This window comes from Rutidosis leptorrhynchoides, chromosome 1 (assembly GCF_046630445.1).
Source record: "Rutidosis leptorrhynchoides isolate AG116_Rl617_1_P2 chromosome 1, CSIRO_AGI_Rlap_v1, whole genome shotgun sequence".
NCBI classification, from domain to species: Eukaryota; Viridiplantae; Streptophyta; class Magnoliopsida; order Asterales; family Asteraceae; genus Rutidosis; species Rutidosis leptorrhynchoides.
The window spans coordinates 694,314,417-694,333,560 of NC_092333.1; the positions used below are offsets into that span (position 1 = coordinate 694,314,417).

Here is a 19,144-nt window from a genome sequence, read left to right on the forward strand (position 1 = left end):
AACATTCGTTTGTGGAGGGACCAACCGCGTAAAAAAATTAATGTTAGTAACTTGATACCTGTTGTATAAGTCATAAGTTGCATAGAATAGGACAATTTAGAAAGTTAAATGCATATAATAGGAGATTTGAAAGTTGGATGCATACAATAGGAATTTGATGAAAGTTTAATGCATTTTCATATACTTTTCCCGTTTATATTTGGTGGTTAATACTTCAGCCGTAACTTGATGTTTTTTTTTTTTTTTTTTTTGTTTTCTTATTCTTTTACACGAAACCATGGAGTAACGATTATGTCCTGTGCATTGGCCATTCCTTAGGCAAGGTTTGTACTCCATTATCTTAACAACAACAACAACAACAACAACAACAACAAAAAAATCCAATACCACATAAGTGGTGTATGGGGTATCTTAATTACTCTATCTTATATGAAATGGTATTTGCAGATTAAAAACCTGCCATAAATTTTGCAGGACGAAGATATTTATACATTTTTCGATCAGGAACTTCCTTTAGACGGCATGGGCATAGTGAAGCAACAAAACTATCGGGAGACAAAAGAGCAGGAAAAAGTGGATCAAAATCATCATCTCAAAAGCAAACTCACCAACGACATCAAGAAAATAATAAGCGAAATGGTAATAGTTATAGTAACGGTAACACTAACAGTAACAATGTTGTTGGGAATGATGGGAGACGAACATCGTCATCCCCGGATAAAATAACATGGAATGTACTTGATTTGAAAGGGGATAATTATTTCCCGTGTGTGGTTGGGCGAACACGCACAAACGCACAATAACTAATCCCAAATTCGGATGATGTGGTCGCCTTTTTAAGACATCTTGCTAGTGCCACATAAAAATGTCCGTGCATAAGTAGGTTTGTGTAATAAGTTAGCGTAGACTTCACTTCATGTTGATATTTAAAATTGTCTCGGTGTGTTCTGGTATTTTTCAACAAAATTAAGATGTTTACCAATTATATGCTTAATTTGCTCATGAGTAACCAGAAAGATAAGCACATATTATAGTGCATCACATAAACGACCCATACTGCAGATTATATTTGCCCAATAGAAACATTATATGCATCATTCAGAAACCATCATTCAGAAGCTATGCGCGTACATGCGCCATACCCTATAAATAGGGACCAAGATTCATTATTTGAAAGTTGTTGAATCTAGAGCATTTAACAATTGGGTAACAGAATATCCGCCACACTCTAAGGAGGTGAGCTAATAGAGATAGTGAATGAGATTAAGGTGTTGACGAATGAATCATATGATCGTTTAACGGTGTCATTACGACAATACGATCGGGCATGGCGGTTGGTCATCTCCTTCGATCAAAGGATCGGCGGAACACCACCGCAGGGTCCCTTGAACACCAAAATAAACTCCAACCTCATTGAATTCAAGTCAAAACTCCCTTACCTAGTGAATTTAGGATTGATCAATTTGCTACTTCAAAAAAGTTTAAATTAATATAATATAGTATTATATTATTCATTATATTAAATATTAATTAATATATTATAATATAATATATCTAATATTTAATAATTGTTAGAAACATTTTCTCACTTCATTCACAAATATAAGTATACCATAAATCTATACAATGTTTAGTTACATTTTTATAGCATTTGCTTATTATAAATGTCATGGTAGTCACTGAATTGTAGTGAAATTGCGGTAGCTTAAATGTTGTGGTGAAATGTAGTGAATATAAAATGAATAACGTGTTTTTGTAGTCGGTATGTTTATGTTTTAAAACATGATATTCACTAAACTTGGGTTTAAAACACGCATAGATAAATTAACCATTCCACATCATAAATTCCTCATATTAATAATGCCCTAATCCTCCTCATATTAACCGCACCGTAATTCTAATTCCATAACAGTATAGTAAGCAGTCAGTACAACTTTCATTAAACATTACCAACATCTAATTTAAGAGCCAATAACAGCCAACAACAATCCAACTAACAACTAAATAGAGGAACTAAACTTGGTTTAAAACACGCATAGATAAACTAACCATTCCATATCATAAATTCCGCATATTAATAATGCTCTAATCCTCCTCATATTCACCGCACCGTAATCCTAATTTCAGAACAATATAGTAAGCAGCCCGTGCATCTTCCTTCGTATGAAAAAAAACCTTCAGCTCTGCAAAATCATTAAATATAATATTACCACTCATTTATGGTTACTCTATAAAGTAATACTACTATAACATAACCAAGTAATTAACACGTGAGTACTAACTTTGATAACTTGTCTTCCGAAAATTTCATATGAGAGAAATCAAACCGTTGCGAAACATAATGTTCTCAACTTTCTCTCGTGCCTGTCCACACACATATTTTCATCATTTTGTAAAAAAAAAAAATAAAGTAAAATCCTCGTGCTACATATTTTGCATCTCTCGAATTTACCTCGCATATTTCATCTAATGATTGTAAATTTTCGATCCACAAAACATGCTTTCCTTTTTTAAACACGGATGGATGATTTTCCCTTCTGTAAGAAAAAGATGTATGAACTTGATTAATTAATGTTTTAATTCCTGTCAAAATTCAAATTCACATTTTTTACGATTATCTTTGTAACACTTCATAAATTAAGGTATTGTTTATTTAATTATTTATGTAGTTTGAAGTTAAGAAAGTTAGAACTAGTTAGATTAAAAGTAACGACTAAGACTGAAAGTTTAAAAATGGACCTTCACATAGTATTTTAAATTATGTCATTGATTTTAATAATATGTATGATTGAAGTTTAAAATTGGACCTTCTGTGAAAATGCTTGATCATTTTAAATAATACGTAGTATCGTTTATCCTTGATCATTAAACTAAAATCAAGTTTATAACAGAAAACAGTACCAAATAGTCGGGAAAGGAAATCCAAATAAAACAAATGTTTTACTATCTTGCAAGTGATCACCACTTAACTCTTCTTCTAAGCCTCTTGTACTATGGCTTAATGAAGGTTAAATTTCCTTATTTTTTAAGTCATTTAATCCAGTTATAAGTGATCTTTTTAAAAACGAACTCACACATGTTATGCAACACCACACATAGTATCTACACATTGTCTCAAGCAAGACTCACGCACACATAATATTGATTATTTCTAGTAGCATTGTAGCACTCGAGCATATGCCATTTGGTACGTTCGAACACAAATGACACTACTCTTGTTTTAAGTCATCTAATCCAGTAATAAGTGTTCTTTTTAACAGTAAACTCACACATGCTATGCACAACCACACATACTATCTACACATTGTCTCAACCAAGACTCACACACACAAAGGATTATTTCCAGTAGCATTGTAGCACTCAAGCATATGCCATTGTAAATTTATGTTTGCCTCATAGTACAAAATATAGATACCAGATAGTCAAGAAAGCTATAAAACTATATTGCATTCGGTTTATTTACTAATAAAAAATGTCTTCCTTTAAATGAAAAAGTTTGTAAAAGAAATCGTTTTACTAATGTTTCATTCCAAAAAGGAAAATGATTCATCATGACAAGTGGTATTACCTTTTTATATAGTCAAACACTTACTAATTTACCATGACTAAATTATCCTTTCCTTTCTAGTATTATACGAAGATAAATTTATATTTATCAAGAAACTCTAATATTTTATTCTTTTCTACACAAGAGTTACATATTGTAATCAAAATCATATACGAAGTATTATATAGCTTACATTTTAACCCCCTTAATCTTATTTATCCTACATTTTAACCCTCAAGTTTAATAATCATCTCAATCTCACTATTACGCAGATACAATATAACCCCTCATATTATACCTAACATTTATATTATATCTCCCGAGTCGCGAGTTTTACAACCTTAGTTTCCTCACAATTCTCCTCAAACTCTAGGAAAAGCAAGACACAACATCTCTGCTTCCTCATCCCTTTCATAACAATTACCCATATTCATTTGACCCGTATTCATTTTTTCATAATCTCATCATAACAAACCTTTAATGACGAAATTTACATCAATTGACCCGTATTCATTTTTTCATCATTTATCCTAGATAAATAAAAAAGCTATGTTTTTATGACCCGACTCTAATACAACTACAGTGAGACCCACTCTTTTATGATCTCACTAAGTTTCCATAGTAGTCATTATGTCAGCAAGAATTAAACAAACTAGGAACCTCAAAATGCAACAAAAATATGCGTGCGTACATCTATATAAAAAATACCTATTTTAAAGTTCAGGAACACGTCATATTGATAGATCTTGCGGTTAGATGATGTTGAATCAAACGCCATGGAAGCTTCGCTTTATGTATCTTATTATACCTCATTGAAACTGGAATAAATTTAGCAAACAACAGATATAAAGGGTGAGTTTATAAGATATGAAGGGCCAACTCATAACAGAATACATAACAAGATTACATTTACATGGTTTAAAAAAAAATGCCATAAAAGCATTTGTTTGTGAGGGAGATATTTGATGGTAGTGGGAACAATTAATGTTATATATAAATATAGAAAATAAATGTAGTGTGGTAGCTTTTACTGTAGGAGTCATTAAAATTTGTGTATTCTTATCGGTCTACAACAGAAATGTTGGTTAAAAAAATTAAAACAAAAAAGTAATTACGAGTTAAAGTTAAAAAGAGATACCTCTAAGTGTTTTGTGTCAAAAAATTTATAATAGTAAAGAATATAAGAAGATTCGGCGCCCAAACACCTGGTCGAGGTGGTGGTGGTAATTATTCCGGCGGCGCTTCAAATGGTGGTGATGGTGATTTCAAATTGTTATTTTAGTCTTCTCATTAACGGTTTCAATTGTTCCTTAATTTGCAGTAAAATCTTTTCCACTACAGTTTTTATTTAGGTAGTTCAAAAAATTGGAGATTCATGGGCTAAAAAAGGGGATTTTTGGGTTAAAATAAGTTGGGGCAGAATGAGCCTAATTAGGGTTCAAAAGAAAGGGGAAACTTATGTGTGAACGATGGTAGGATCAAGGGGTAAGTAACCAATTGGGAGAAAGCTGGAGGAAGCAAAATGTTTTTTTTTTTTGTTTTTTGAAAAAACTCTGTTCATGAACATTATAGATTGGATGAAAATATGAACATTTAATAAAGACACTTTGTGATAAATGTTTTTATTTTGGTGGAAAAACGCCCGAAGAAGTAATATATAACAATTATCGTGTTTTTCGAGCGTATGTTGAGTTTTTAGATATTAGGATTTAGATATTAGGGTTTAGAAATTTAGGGTTTAGGGTTTAGATTTAGGGTTTAGATTTAGGATTTAGATTGAGTTTTTAACACGAACGGTTTAGAGTTTAAGGTTCAGGGTTTAGGGTTTGGTGTTTTGGGTTTAACCCAAAACACCAAACCCTAAACCCTAAATCGGGCTAAATTTTACTTCACAAAACATGAAGAAAAAAAAAAACACGTTAACATTTTTCACGATCAATATTATCTTGAATGTTATTTTTGTCGGTCGTTTTCCCGCCTAAATAATAACATTCATCGTGTCTTTTCTAAATGTTCATATTTTCGTGTGATCTTGATGCCTGAAAAAAAAAAATCCAAAAAAAACGAATTTTTTTTTTTTTTTTTTTGCTTCCCTCCACTTCCCCCAATTGGTTACTAACCATTGATCCTGCCCGTGTGTGAACGAGAAGAAATGTTTAAGGAAAATAAAGGCCTAAAGTCTATATATATAGCATTTTATTTTAATACAGCCACAACCACCATGTCAAATATGATGAAAAAATGAAAAATTCATGTTAGATGAAAGTTGGCACCATTTTATAACAAAAACTTAGTTCTGTAGCTAAACATTATAAATAGCAAAATTACTTTTTATATGGTCCTATGTAAACTTCAAAAACGCCACAATTAACTAAATCAGACACATATTACTACTAGATCGAAGCGTTACAATTCTGTCACTATCATCACCAAGAATATTAACCAACTCCAAAAACAGAGATCTTATAAAAAACAAAATATTTGAACATAAATACCTAGAAATAGTAAATCGAAGAAAAAAGTTAGAAGAGAAATAACTTACAAATTTATGGTGTAGTGGTTGTGACTGGTGCGGTGGTGGTGGTGGTGGTGACTAGTAGGCCGGGTGACGATCTCGACCCGTTACGCTCAAATCAAATAAAAATTCGGTCAATGTCGGGTCAAGTAGTGCTTGGTCTTCTCGCTCAACTTTCTCGGTGGTCAACACCGGTCAAACGAGCAGATCTACTCAAATCGCCATTAGATCTGCTCTTACTCAAACAAGCAGATCTACTTGAATTTTCAAGATCTAACGGGCGAAAGAAGTCAGGTGTCGTCGCCGGAAAATACAAAAAAGAAAGACAATAAACTGAAAAATGGAGAGTCACTTGAAAAAGGGTGAAGGAACACCACCGTTGCCTGAATGTTGAGTCTGATTTTAGGGTTTTTTCTTCAAATACAAAAGGTTGCGTGAATGCTTTTTAGTTAATGTGATAGGTATAAATAGGTGTTGTATTGTCAGTTCATGTTTCGTTTACTTATTTAATACCTACTGCATATATTACTCCATATTTATATTATCATCATCATCATCATCATCATCATCACCACCATCATCATCATCATCCTCCCTATCCCTCTATTCTAAAGTACACGGAGAAAATTGTACTTTCAACTAGTTTTAATTTTCGCTTTGAGTTTACGTTCACATTACAAACGGACCTCAAATTCGATTCAATCTACACAACGGTCCCTCAACTTTACACCTCAACTTTAACGGGCCTTATCTTCTCGCTCGGTGCGAGTTAAATTTTCCTGAAATCACCGTTCAACTAGAAAAAATCTAACAAACACAACGAGACTAACTACGCGCGAAACAGACATCGTTAAAAAAACACTAAATATTTCAGGCTATATTTCATACATATACATACACGTACAACAAACAACTCAACCTATTAGACATATTAGGTACCAAACAACATATATCCAAATTCGCCCGCGCGTTGAATACAACCGCAGCAACGTGCGGTCGAATTTTATGCAGTTATCCCTATATACTAATTGTGAAAGTACCACCTTATGCTGTTGGGGTTACTGTTTCATTTGGACTGACATGTCATTTCACTTTTTGACCCCGAGGGTACTTTGGTCATTTTGCCTGCTTCCTCATCCCTCCTAGGGTTTTTGGAACCCCATTTCAGATGTTCACCTACCTACCTGATGCTCTCTGGAGCTGTCATCGGCGATGGTTTAATTCCGGTTGCCTCACATCGTCATTCCTCGGTAGTCGTATCGGCGATATTTCTATTTCTATTCATGTTTATATAAATATAAATATAAATATAAATTATAATTATAATTATAATTATAATATATATATATATAAACAATACCGAAATAAATAACATAAAAAACTTATTATTATTATTATTATTTATTTATTTATTTATTTATTTTTATTTTATTTTATTTTATTTTATTATTATTATTATTTTTTTTTTATGCTAACACTCACGCCCAAAATTGTCGTTTCAGTTCTATTTGATTGTCGTTTTGAGTTTGCGTTCACACTACAAACGGACCTTCAAATTCGGCTTAATTTACACAACGACCCCTCAAGTTTCCACTTTTTCAGGGGTAGAAAGCGTAAATATATAATTTTATTAAAATAAAAGAAAATAATTTCACCCGTATTTTTAACGGGCCATATCTTCTCGCTCGGTCCGAGTTAAATTTTTCCAAGACCGCCGTTCAACTCGAAATAATCAGACGGACCCAATGGGACTAACTATACGCGAAACGAACATCGTTAAAAAAAATACTAAATAACGGGCCCTATATTCTCGCTCGGTGCGAGTTAAATTTTTCCGAGACTACCGTTCAACTCGAAATTATTTTACGAACACCACGCGACTAACTATACGCGATACGGACATCGTTAAAAAAACACTAGATATTTCGGGCTATATTTCATACATGTACATACATGTCAAACAAATAACCCAACCTACTAGATATATTAGGTACCAAACAACGTATATTCAAATTCGAGCGCGCGTTGAATACAACCGCAGCAACACGCGGTCAATTTATTTTCTAGTTATTATTGTTATTATTATTATTATTATTCATTATATTATATTACATCATTATTCATTAATTTTAGGATTTATTTCCATATAGATTTGGTAATTGGTAATGACACTAAGTCTGTAAACTAAGACATATATACTAAACGTGATTAAGCACTTTGTAATGTTCACTCAGCAGCAAAGCGCGTCAACCAATTTTCTTGTTTTATTCACATCTATAATCTTCTACCGAGTATAACTCATATCTATAAATTTAAAAAAGTCTAATTGTATCTATATCGTGCATATTCATTTTTACTTGTTTTAAAAAAGATTAAGGGGCACGCGTTTCGCTGCTAAGAATTGTCAGTTTGATTACACACATAATTTACATACAAGATTGTTTAAAGGTTACAAAGTTTCTAGATGTCAAATTACTATCAAAACTGTACAAAGGTTTTTTGGTGACTTCCAAATCACGTCTTTGTTTTGTTTGACTTTTTTAAAGCTATCTTCTACGATTCTAAAATAACGTTGTACTCCGTATTTAGCAAAGTAAGGTGAATGTCGTATATTCTGATTTTTAGATAAAAACACTACCATGAAAGAGGGGTAAAAACTGACCAGACCTCTTTTTTTTTAACAAAATGGGCACTTCGATTACACCTTTTGTAAAGAAACTTTCACGCTGCCGATATATAAAAGAATCAAAAGATGAACTTGCACATTACTTTAAATAGCACACATATATTAAATAATGTTACTTCACATTCAAATTCAATGGTTAGTGGTGTTTCATATAAATGGAATGTTATAGGTTACAATTATTCAAAAGGTAAATCCGTATTTACAACATCACTACAACAACAAAAGATTACCTGCGGTTTTTAAAACGCATATTATAAAGAGGGTAGCTGTCCAAAAATAGAAGCGATGCACATTACCTTCGTTTTGGTGGCTAGTCTTTTTTCTTCATCTTTGTTGGGTCTCGCATTCCTGGTAAGTAAGTTTGAAAATGTTAGTAATATCAGATTATACAATAACGCAAAAAAGTGGTGGGGAGCGAATAACATTGCATTGTATCAACACTATCCACAATTAGAAACAGGTGATTTGTTTAACTCAACAATTGAGAACAGCCAAACAACGTTTTAACCAATTGATAACAGCTTCACGATGATCTAGCGATACTAAAAGCATAAAAGTGGAAAACATGCTTCAAGTAAAACTATAGAGAAGAAAACAACATCAAAACAACTAAGCAACTGTTTTTGTTTTTTTTTTTTTTTGGCAAAATACCGAAAACTCATATAGAAACGAGGTTGTTTTCCAAAAGAAAACGCCCTCAACAGAGAATACAAAGAACGGGCGAAACGGAGAAGCTCGCACCTAGAAAACAATCATCTAAACGAAAATTATCTATAAACTAAGCAACTGTTACACCAACACACGAATAGCCAATTAGTTACACATGTGATACGACAGGAGGTCACCTTTGTTGGAAGCTTCGACAAGCCCAACACACCCACTATAGAGGACCTAGACTATACTAGACTCACTACACCAACACTTTGACGTTGGTTAGCCTTTAATTTTATAAATCCTTAGTGCACAATGTACTTAGGCGACAGTGTCGACCATATATCTTTAGGCGGTATAACCGACCATGTATTACTTAGGCGGCAGAGCCGACCATATAATAAGAACAACAAAAGTGCACTAAGAACTTAAACACAAACTAAGGCTTGATCGGGAAACTTAACAAAAACACTTATATTAAATTACAATTACAATATTATTTACAAGCTTTATCTTCTCTACTTTCGCTAACTCACACTCTTCTTCTCTTCTTCACAACTCACTTCTTATTTCACTCTCACAACTTCCACACATTACACAAATGAAACACCCACCTATATTTATACTACTCCATGGAACATTCTAGAAACTAGATATTTCCATGGACAAATATCTAGATATTTCTCACCTACAAATATCTATATTATCTAGATTTTTCTACACATAAATATTTAGATATTTCTTTTACATATTAATATCTAGATATTTTCTTATACATATTAATATCTAGATATTTTTTCATACATATTTACAAATTCCATATTATTTAAAATTTGCATTGTATTTTAACACTCCCCCTCAATGCAAATTTTCTTCCAACGATGACTTGCAGACCATTCCAAGTGCTTCTCTGAATTTTGTAAACTTTGGTTTACTTAGGCTCTTGGTGAATATATCTGCAACTTGTTCATCTGTCTTTGTTGGCACCATCTTGATCTCCCCTTCAAGGACCTTCTCGCGAACATAGTGATAGTGTACTTCTATATGTTTTGTTCTTGCGTGAAAGACTGGATTCTCTGCTAGACGTATAGCTGATAGGTTATCACAGAAAAGCTCTACTTGATAGTCTGTTGATTGATGAAGATCTTCCATTAGCTGCTTCAACCAAGTAATTTCTTGTATTGATGATGCTGCCGATCGATATTCTGCTTCAGTGCTTGATAAGGATACAGTTGGTTGTCTCTTGCTGCACCATGATATTACTCCCGATCCAAGACTAAACATGTATCCAGTTGTTGATCGTCGTGTATCATAGTCTCCAGCGTAATCAGCGTCACAATATCCAGTCACGTGACATTCTTTTGTTTTCTTGTACAAAATGCCAAAGTTAATAGTGCCTTTAACATACCTTAAGATGCGTAGTACAACATCAAGGTGAGGCTTCTTCGGATTGCTCATGTATCGACTAACCACTCCAACTGCATAAGATATGTCTGGCCGGCTTAGTGTGAGATAAATAAGACTTCCGACCATCTTTCGATACATGGTAACATCTTGAAGACTTTTTCCTTCATCTGCTCGTAGTTTTGTATTCGGATCCATCGGAGTTGAGATAGATTTGCAATTAAGCATTCCGTACTTTTGTAAAAGATCTCGCGCATATTTCTGTTGTCCCGGAAATAATCCTTCTCTTTTCTGCTCTATTTCGAGTCCAAGAAAATGTTTGAGTTCTCCAAGCTCCTTCATATGAAATCTGATAGACAGATTCTCTCTTGTTCTTTGGATCTCCTCATAGTGATCTCCCGTGATGATTAAGTCATCCACATATACTAGCACTATGGCTAGTTTTCCTTGATCTTGTTTCACAAATAAACTAGAATCTGAAGGAGCAACTGTGAAACCACTTTGTACTAAGAACTCACCAATTTTCCCGTACCAAGCTCTTGGAGACTGCTTCAAGCCGTATAGTGCTTTCTTTAATTTGCAGACATGGTCAGGATGGAACTTGTTCTCAAAGCCTCTTGGTTGCTCCATATAAATTTCTTTGTCAAGTTCTCCATGTAAGAAAGCGTTCTTGACATCCATCTGCCACAGCTTCCAAGATTTGCTAGCGGCTAAAGCTAGTAGAACTCGAATTGTTGTGATCTTCGCCACTGGACTAAACGTTTCTTCATAATCCAGCCCATATTGTTGAGAAAAACCTCTAGCAACAAGTCGAGCTTTATACCTTTCAATGGAGCCATCTGATCGAGTCTTCACCTTGTAAACCCATTTACAAGATATTGGTTTTACATCTTTTGGCTTTGGAACTAAACTCCATGTCTGGTTTTCTTTTAGTGCATTAATTTCTTCTTCCATTGCTTTCTGCCACTCTCGACTTTGTGCTGCTTCTTCATAAGTAGAAGGCTCAATAGGTATTGATTCATCCACATGAGCAGCATTGGCATACCTTGGATTAGGTTGCCTCGGTCTTGTTGATCTCCGTAATTCTTGTACATGCTCCTCGACATCCATTTGGCTTGGACGAACCTCCTCGGATGTAGATTGATGTACCCCAGTTTTCCATGGACTCGTTTCCTTAGAGTACGATCCATCTCCTTCTTTAATTGGATCCGATATGTGCTCTTTATGTTCTTCTTTTTCTTCTGGACCTTCTTCTAATCCATGAGATTCTGGAAGCTCTATCTTTTGAGGTGACCACCATGAAGAAGCTTCATCACATTTCTTGAAGTATGACACTTTCCAGTATTTGGATCACAACATCTCCATCCTTTTCTTGAATCATCATAACCGACAAAAATGCACCGAATTGCCTTCTTATCAAATTTGCTTCGTAGATGATCTGGTACAAAGACGTAGCATACACATCCAAAAACCTTGAGATGGTTGACGATTGGCTTGATCTTCCATAATCTTTCATATGGTGAAATATATCCCAACTTTGTTTGTGGGAGTCTGTTAATCACGTATGAAGCCGTCCTCATACATTCGGCCCAAAATCTGCCTCGTACATTCTTACCATGAAGCATACTTCGACAAGTTTCGGCAAGGTGACGATTCTTGCGTTCCGCCACTCCATTCTGCTGTGGAGTATTGGGACAAGTTAATTGTCTTCTAATCTTATGCTTCTCAAGATAGATATTGAACTCGGTTGATAAATATTCTCCTCCATTATCTGTGCGTAAGCACCTAATCTTATTATTAAGCTCACTTTCTATCTTCTTCTTGAACTCTTTAAACTTCTGAAAAGTCTCCGACTTTTCCTTCATGAAGTAAACCCACACATACCTTGAGAATTCATCAATGAATGTCACCATATACTTCATTCCTCCAAGTGATGTTTGTTTCACTGGGCCAAAGACGTCTGAGTGTATGAGCTCTAGTGGTGTCTTGGACTGATGTTGTGACTCCTTGAATGGCAATTGGTGAGCTTTTCCAAATTGACATCCAGCACATATTGTATTTGTTCGGATATCAATTTGAGGAAGCTCATTTACTATGTGTTTCACCATCATCTCCTTTAACTTGTTGTAGCCCACATGCCCAAGACGTTCATGCCAAAGATCAGCCGTCTCATTCTTTCGAGTCTTATCCACATATGCTGTTTCAGCAGATAGTACATAGACCGACTCTATTCTTCTTCCTTGCATAATTGGATTGCCAACCACCTTCACTCTCTTGAATACGGACACATCTTCTGGTCCAAAGAGCACATAGTTCCCTTCTGCTGTTAATTGTGGTACTGACAGTAAATTCTTCTTTAGGCCAGGGACAAGATACACCTTCTCGAGTTGGAGCTTATGAGAGCCTCCTTCATTTGGAATTATTGTCTTTCCAATGTGAGAAATAGATAACCTTGAATTGTCGGTTGTCAACACGACTCTCTTTCCTTTGTAATTCTCCATTTCTTGCAGCTTTGTCCCATCGTTGGTCATATGATTTGAGCACCCAGAATCGATGATCCAATCATCTTTGTAGTTTATTTTTGACTTTAAAGTTGTTGTAAGAGCTTGATCATCTATGTCAGCTTCAACAGAGAGTCCAGCTTCTGCATCCCATGTTTCCTCATTAATGGTTGCTTCGAATGTGACATCTTTCTTCTCATCTCTTGCAGCGGCCACATTTCCTTCAAAAGTTCGCCTTCTGGGGAATCTACAATCTCGAACAAAATGACCCTTCTTGCCACAATTGAAGCATTCACCATTCTTTCTCTTATCATTTTCCCCGTATTGTTGGCGATGATCTCTTCTTCCTTGTTGAGCTCCCCCTGAAGCGTTGCCTTTTGATTTTTGGTGAACCTTCCACCCATATGTCTTACTTTCTTTCATCGCATCTTGTCTTCGAGATGTTGCTTTCTTCTTATTGGTGAAGAGTGCATCTTCTTCGTCTTTTATGGTTACTTTATTCATCTGCTTGGCTAATGCCTCTTGATTTGCCAATAGATTCTCCAGCTCTATTAATGATGGTTGAGTAGGCCATCCTCTCACAGCGGCTATAAATCCATTATACTCGGATCTTAAGCCGTGGATGATAATTCTCTTCATCCTTGTATCACTCACTTTCTCTTCAGGAGCAAGTTGAGATATCTCACGACAAATAGATTTCACCTTGGTGAAATACTGAGAAATAGATAGACTTCCTTGTGAGATACCTGCGAGCTCATTTTCCAAGAGCTGGAGGCGTGCTTCATTCTTCTTTGAAAATAACTTTTCAAAAGTTTCCCAAGCTGCCTTTGGTGTTTTCTCGTCACGGATGTGCTCCAATAGATCCTCCTCGATTGTAGTCTTCAATATAAATAATGCCTTCCCGGCCTTGATGTTCCATTTTCTCAAGGTTTCGGCATTTTCTTTCGGTGGAGGCGTTGTGTCACTGCCAGCAACTATTTCCCATAAATCATGTCCTTGTAGGTAGGATTCTATGCAAGTCCGCCAATAACCATAGTTGTGGTTATTAAGACTCTTGATTCCACTGCTCGTACTTGCAAGATCTACCATCATGACGTCCAACGTCCAATAAGCTTGGTCCCTGATCGATGAGCTTTCACAGTTCCTAACTGTGCTCCGACAGAATCTTCCTTAGAGCCTTGGTGAAAACAAGCCGATGTAAACGTCCAACGTTTACCAATTTCCTCCACTAGAAATGGTCCCGAACGACCCGCTCTGATACCAATTGTTGGAAGCTTCGACAAGCCCAACACACCCACTATAGAGGACCTAGACTATACTAGACTCACTACACCAACACTTTGACGTTGGTTAGCCTTTAATTTTATAAATCCTTAGTGCACAATGTACTTAGGCGACAGTGTCGACCATATATCTTTAGGCGGTATAACCGACCATGTATTACTTAGGCGGCAGAGCCGACCATATAATAAGAACAACAAAAGTGCACTAAGAACTTAAACACAAACTAAGGCTTGATCGGGAAACTTAACAAAAACACTTATATTAAATTACAATTACAATATTATTTACAAGCTTTATCTTCTCTACTTTCGCTAACTCACACTCTTCTTCTCTTCTTCACAACTCACTTCTTATTTCACTCTCACAACTTCCACACATTACACAAATGAAACACCCACCTATATTTATACTACTCCATGGAACATTCTAGAAACTAGATATTTCCATGGATAAATATCTAGATATTTCTCACCTACAAATATCTATATTATCTAGATTTTTCTACACATAAATATCTAGATATTTCTTTTACATATTAATATCTAGATATTTTCTTATACATATTAATATCTAGATATTTTTCCATACATATTTACAAATTCCATATTATTTCAAATTTGCATTGTAATTTAACAACCTTCAGGTTGTAGATGAACATGCTACTCATATATTGTCCGACACCGACCAATGTCATAGGAACCGAAGGCAACAAACATTTAGCAGATGGGGTAACTATCCCCACTACTACACATGTAGACATCAGCATAAGTGCAGATCAAAAAACATGAATGGGTTAAAACAAAATATAACGATTCCATTTTAACTAGGGATGAGATCGGTTCTGGAACCGTAACGAACCGTACCGGAACCGGTTAGTACCGGTACCGAAATTGAGTAAAATGGAGAACCGGAACCGTACCGAAATTTCAAGACGGTACCGGTTTCGGTAACGGTACGGGACCGGTATTTTTTGGTTTTTTACCTACTTGGTAACGCAATTTTTTGACAATGATGTAGATAATACTAGTGACGTGGTATGATGTATGTACATATACATATTTTTTTCCCCATTATATATAGTGCAGATTATTCGTTAAAGAACAATGATATATAAATAAGATCAAGATGAACATGTGATTAACAAATATAACATAAAATATAAGATAAATGATAAAAATTTGCTAAAACAAAATTTTCATACATGTATTGTCTATAAAAAATATTGGATCATGTAAACTCACCAGTAACATGTTGGTTCCAAGTTCCAATCAATTATGAGACTAGATAGAGACCCAAGTTCGGTGTTCATTTAAATGGTGAAAATAAGGGTTAAACACCACAAGAACAATGAAACAACAACAATAACAACAACAACAACAAAACCCAATATCACCTAAGTGGTGTATGGGGAGGTGAGATGTAGATAATCCTTACCCTATCCGCTAAACCGAAAATATACATTTACTAACCCTTACGCTAATACTTATAAAACTACAAAGAAGAAAAAAAGGCTTCATTCATATGATGATGTCCATAGCCATATTAAGTGCACCAACTGATTACGATTTATTTCTAATTTATAGTATATGTATAATTTCGGTATAGAGTACCGAAATACCGTTAAATACCGGAACTGGAACCGTTAAATCCCGATACCGCAAACCTTGATTTCTTAATACCGAAATCGATACCGATTACCGTTTGGTACGGTTTTCGGTAACGGTACCAGTTCGGTATGAGATCTGTTTCGGTTTTCCGGCCTATTTGCTCATGCCTAATTTTAACCATCAAACCAAAAAAGAACCTGTCACTGGTTCACAACTTTCACAGTGTGTTTGTAGCAATGGGTGTGACCTTGTAGACGTATACACCGATTTGTTAGAAAAACCGTTGGATACAGTTAATTAGTAACCACACCAACACCATAAAATGTATGTTAGCATAAAACAGCCGCACTATAAATTCGACCTTTGAAAAAATAGTATTCATAAGGTATAGACCTGGCAAGCAAGACCCAAAGCTTAGAAAATGGGTCCATTTGGTTTACTTGAAGACCCAAATGGGTCCAAGCACATAATATCAAAAATTACTCCAAGACCCAAATGGGTCCAATCACATAATAGAAAATTACTTAAGGACCCAAATGGGTCCAAATGGGTTTACTTCAAAAGATTCGATTTCAGAGGGCGGTTTCAAGGCTCGTTATACAACGACGCGTGTTTATCGAAGCGCGTTTTCGACAAGCATTATTGTGACGACCCGGGAATTTTCGACCAAATTTAAACTTTAATCTTTATATGTTTCTGACACGATAATCAAAATCTGTAATGTTGAGTCTCGAAAGTTTTGAAATCTATATTCATGTATTCAATTGACCTTCGACCATTCCCGACGATTCACGAACAACTAATTGTAAATAGATACATATATATTTTTAAATATAAATATATACAACAATTCGAAATATAATTTGAAATATTATATTATTTAGTTATTAGGATTAATGTTGAAAAATAAAATAATATATAATAATTATTATTTAAAATATATGTATATATATGAATGAAGTATAGATATATATAGGATTTCGAACATAACAATTAAATGCTTGTAATACTTGTTTGTCATCCAACTTGTTATTGAACAAGTTTAATATGAACCTGAAAGATATAAAAATAAACGTTCGTTCGTAAATAGATTTTTTGTAAAAATTGAGGTTTATTAAGAATACAATTATTTCTTGTATCTACTCTGTCTATATTATTTGGGATTGAAATTTAGTAACGGACAAACTAATTACGAGTCGCCTTATAATACTGTAAACAAAATAAATATTTATAGTTATACTTTTACCCGATAAATTTTAACAACAGAGCATGATATATCAATTCGCAATAACACGAAATCAATAAGTGACATAGTAAACGACGGCTAACTTAATCACACATTTATTATTATTATTACTATATTATTTATATTATGCCTGGAATGGACACGTGAATTGAATTAGGAGACATGAAGTTGTTACTACTTTTGAATTCTTTGCATCAACTTTATCTTTATATACTTGTACACTTGTGAGATAGCACAAAATCCACACAAGGCTTCGAATAGGATACAAAGAATGAAAAGAATGATTAAGACATATAACAACTTTTAAAGTAATTACAATCAGAAACAGTGTATACTCCATTACAACATTCATTAAACTTCACATGTTTAACTTTTATGTATTATTGTTGTTAAAGGTTGTCTAATAGGTATATTACATTTACAGAATATTACATAAGAGATAGATAACACAAATACACCATTTTACCTTCCTCTTTCTCTTCTTGATCCGGCAACACACACCACCACCATTGTTGTTCTAACTATGATCGTGAACCTTACCACCATACATCGTCAACAAAACCGAATTTATTTGCTGTTTGTTTCGTGAGTTATACAACCACCACCAAACCACTTCAATCCACCATCGTTATGTTATCGTCATCACCACCCTACATCACCTCCACCATGAATCGCAACCCTGCATGATTTCTTTTTCTGTTTTCAATCATCCTCAAAAAATATCATGAACTGCTCGTTGCTATATATGTTTTCTATTACACTTCGCAAACCCAATCATCACCACCTTCTCCCTCTCTTTTTCTCCTTCTTGAAAAATAACCCAAATCAATAACCCATTTGTTATTTAAATAGAACCCTTACCAAAAACCATCACCATGATAAAAATTTGAACCATTCTTCCTATCTTTGTTAATTCACGATGAACCCACTTGATACCCGTTCCTGTGTATTTCTGTTTCATTCAAAGAATCACTCAGAACCACCACCAATCATTATAGAAACCCCCTTTCTCTTATAAACCACAAATACCATCGTTGCCTGCTACTGCTTCCATCTATTTTTTTTATTCTGTTACTGTAGCAAAGGTGACGATTAAAACATTTGGATGATGACTACTAGTCAATGGGAACCAGCTGTTTACCAACTGATCGAAAACCCTTTTTATATTAGTTAGTGAGCTAGTTTTGGTGAATTCATTAAACAAATGCAACGTGGGCTCCCTTTATTTAATAGACTTTAATTCAAACTTTCGATCCACTTAAAGTAGGATGTGACCCAGGAAAGTCACCAGGCCACTCGAAAAGATATAAACCTGGAAACGGGTAAAACTTCGATGTTACAAATTATTGACGTGGCTGTTAATTGTTTCTGTTTCGGAGATGACCGTGATCGTGATGAAGATGATGATACGATTATATTAAAGTTGTCTGGTTACTACTCGAATTCATTAAAACCGCCATCGTAATCGACTGCTACAGCTGCTGTTATTACGTCCATTTTCTAATTTCGAAGAAGACAATGATGATGGTGGATAACGAGATTGATGATGATAATAATCGAAATAGATGTGTGAGGAAGATACGTTAATAATAATGATGAGGTGGTTATACATTAAATAATGATACAAAAGATGATGAGGACGTTCTTGGATTCTAATCGACTGACATCAGATTCCTTATTTTAATCTAACCATTTCAAAACGT

General features: G+C 34.6%; 1 long non-coding RNA gene and 1 pseudogene across 2 annotated transcripts; one reads left to right on the forward strand and one right to left on the reverse strand.

Moving 5' to 3' along the window:
- Positions 1-863, forward strand: part of LOC139852655 (alpha,alpha-trehalose-phosphate synthase [UDP-forming] 1-like) — a 205,554-nt pseudogene extending 204,691 nt beyond the window's left edge.
- Positions 864-1,834: 971 nt separating this feature from the next.
- LOC139894548 (uncharacterized) lies at positions 1,835-6,636 on the reverse strand. Of its 2 annotated transcripts, XR_011775096.1 has the most exons (5): positions 6,090-6,636; positions 4,256-4,365; positions 2,453-2,537; positions 2,283-2,364; positions 1,835-2,183 (listed from the first exon to the last, which is right to left on the reverse strand). It is a non-coding gene; the product is annotated as an uncharacterized lncRNA (long non-coding RNA). The 2 variants fall into 2 exon arrangements; XR_011775085.1 differs by lacking the exon at positions 1,835-2,183 and having other exon boundaries at positions 2,202-2,364; positions 6,090-6,629.
- Positions 6,637-19,144: the final 12,508 nt, after the last annotated feature.